This window comes from Rhamphochromis sp. 'chilingali' (genome assembly GCF_963969265.1).
Source record: "Rhamphochromis sp. 'chilingali' genome assembly, chromosome: 1".
Lineage (NCBI taxonomy): Eukaryota > Metazoa > Chordata > Actinopteri > Cichliformes > Cichlidae > Rhamphochromis > Rhamphochromis sp. 'chilingali'.
Window position 1 is genome coordinate 55,688,853 of NC_137929.1, and position 3,360 is coordinate 55,692,212.

A 3,360-nucleotide genomic window follows, 5' to 3' on the forward strand; every position below is an offset into this window, starting at 1 on the left:
ACTGCCAGCAGGCTGCTAGTGTGAATGTCTCTGATCAAACAATCACAAACAGACTTCATGAGTGTTGCCTGAGAGCACAACATCCTCTAGTGGTTCCTGGACTCCCTGCCTGACACCCTGGAACCCGATTGGCATTTTCCACAGAATACCAGAATCGGCACGTCCACCACTGGTGCACTGTGATTTTCACAGAGAGCAGGTTCATCCTGAACACATGTGACAGATGTGAAAGTGTCTGGAGAGGCCATGGAGAATGTTATGGTGTGCGTGAAATTGATCACCATGACTGTTTTGGTGGTGGGTCAGTGATGGTCTGGTGAGGCATATCCATGGAGGAACGCACTGTCCTCTACAGCAGGGCTGCCCAATCCCAGTCCTCGAGATCTACTATCCTGCAGCTTTTAGATGCATCCCTACTCCAACACAGCTGAATCAAATGGTGTGATTACCTCTTCAGCATGCCATCAAGTTTGGCAAAGGCCTGATAACAAGCCATTCAGTTGATTCAGGTGTGTCAGAAGAAGGGTGCGTCTAAAAGCTGCAGGACGGTAGCTCTCGAGGACTGGGATTGGGCACCCCTGCTCTACAGGCTAGGTGACGAATTTTAATTCCCAGCAAACAATGTGGCATCCTTGTGTTCCTAACATGTTACCCTTATCAGTATGGAGATGCAGAAAGATTTTTTCCCCATTGAGATGTGACATGTTTTCAAAGTGTTCATATATTTTTTTGGAACAGTATAGTTAAGGTTGGATCAGGTGACCCTGAATCCTCCCTTTTTTATGCTGCATAGGCTTAGGCTGCTTTCACTCTGTTTATGCACCTCTCTGCATTAAATCATCAGTAATTATTAATCTGGCTCTCTTACACAGTGTAATTATTGTCCTGTCTTCCTCCCCTCAACCCTAACAAGTTAAGGCAGATGGCCTCCCTGAGCCTGGTTCTGCTGGAGGTTTCTTCCTGTCAAAAAGAGAGTTTTTCCTTCCCAAGTGCTTGATCATTGGAGATTTTTTTATTGCTGGAGTTTTCTCTCATATTGTAGGGTCCTTATCTTAGAATACAGGATGGTTTGAGATGACTCTTGTTGTGATTTGGTGCTATATAATGAAACAGAGTGTAATTAAGTACAATCATTGACCAGGTTTAATGAAGTAATTAATTTGGTAATCTTGGGAGGGTCAAATGCACTTACTAACAGTGTTGGTCAAGTTACTTGAAAAAAGTAATCAGTAACTAATTTCTGATTACCTCCCCAAAAAAGTAATCCCGTTACTTTACTGATTACTTATTTTCAAAAGTAATTAATTACTTAGTTACTTTTTAAAAACACGATTTACAACCTGAAGAGGTGATAAAGCGATAGATCTTTCAGCCCAATTCTACTGTTTCTGCATAATCCATCATACAAAATGTAATCAAATGGAAAAGTCTCTTTTTAAAACTTGTTTTATTAGTTTTAATCTTTTAACTTTATGCATCAAGCAAAAATTTAATTATATGCAATGTTCTCTGACTGGAAGAAATTTGTTTAACATTTAAACCTATTTTCTGCACATTCCAGCACATAAAATAAAATATTTTTTGTGTTTACACTCAGTCTTTCAAATAGATGCAAGTAAAACACAGCAGACAATAAATAAAGTCAAAGACTCAGCGGTCCTGTTGCTCTATTTTCACCTGTAAAGCAGGAGTAGGGTAGGCGGAGGTTTACCCTGGTGCAGGTGAGCCGCAGCGGTCAGTGGAAGAATCCGCGAGTTTCTCTGTGAGTTTCCCATTACATGGTAGCGCACTCGGTGCTTGCTTGGAAGTTTAGGCGTTTTTTTCACTGTAAAAAGAAGTTTTTCTTCCCACGCACAACGGACACTAAAGTTTTTGTCACTTTTTATGGAATCAAACTTAAAGTAATTTCAGTACTTCCACACTTTAAACGCTGCATGCTCATACTCTCTCCGCACTCGATATATTATCCATTGTTGCTCTGTACACAGCTGTTGCCACAAACGTCGCACTCGCTTACATCACTGTCATGACACATTCTCGCAAAAAAATCACGGTTTTAGTAACGCAGTAACGCAGCGTTCCTACGGGAAAGTAACGGTAATCTAATTACCGTTTTTGCAATAGTAATCCCTTACTTTACTCATTACTTGAAAAAAGTAATCGGATTACAGTAACGCGTTACTGCCCATCTCTGCTTACTAAATATTAAAAATCTACTTTTCTTAACTCTCCACCTATATTTTTGGCCAAAATAAAAATTATTTCTGAACAAAGCCACAAAACCCAACAGCTGTGAGTAAAATGCAGTTTGTCACTTTATGTCTGTAGACAGGAGAGTCTGGAACTGGGAACTCATCTATTCTCCCTCAGAGCCTCTTCTTCTTCATGTCCGCCAGTTGTCATGTCAGCCATCTTTGACACAAAAAAGTAAACAGACCACATCGCCTCCATCTCTTTAAGTCTTCCATCTGCTCAACAACGTGACATGAATATTCACACAGAACATTCGTGACAAAAGGTGCTGATTAACCAGCCGGTGTGAAGTGTCTGAGTATGAAACTAACTGGGAGGAGAAAGAAATGGATGGAATAATATAATTGGTTTGATTTTATTAATGCCTTTAGAGAAAAACCTCTGTGTTGGTTTATTGTTGAGTATTTCATGGATATCACCATTTTAACTGTTGACCTATTTTATTTTGAAATATTACACAAATGCTATAAAAACTAAAAACTAAACTATAATTATGTTCACTCCAGTATGTTTGTAGGCTGACTTTTGTGTCTCGTTTCTAATAATATTTCTATTATTCCAAGTGTTTTACAGAAAAAAATAGGAGAAAAAAAATCTAAGATTTGATTAAAAACATAAAAATAAAACTGAAACAGGCAAACGGGACAAAACATAAAACCAACATGGCCACATGTTAAATGTTCATGAACCACAGGCGCTAAAGAAAACACTGGCAAGTACCACCAAAAGTCTTTGAAGTCAAAATGTCTGCTTTTCAGGTTTGAAATCACAGAGTCCCTGTTTTTCATGAAGCATATGCAGTGTTTGAGATCATGAATGGAACTTTACAAAAAGGGCTGGTTTTGCAAAACCTTGTGCCATGATTGCGAAAGCCCCAGCGAGTCGATTGCAGATTGTCTTTGATTGTGTTTGAATCTGTGTGACTGTGATTTGAAGCTAAACAGTGACCTAGAAAGGTCCATAAAACGAGTAACTGCAGTCTAGACACAAAAAAGTTCAAGAACTTCCTCCAGCAGTTCTTTAAATTATGACAGGGTTGCTCTAGTCTCACAAGAGGGACTGAATGTATTAAAAGAATATGCAGAAACTTCAGCAAAACTTCCCGTG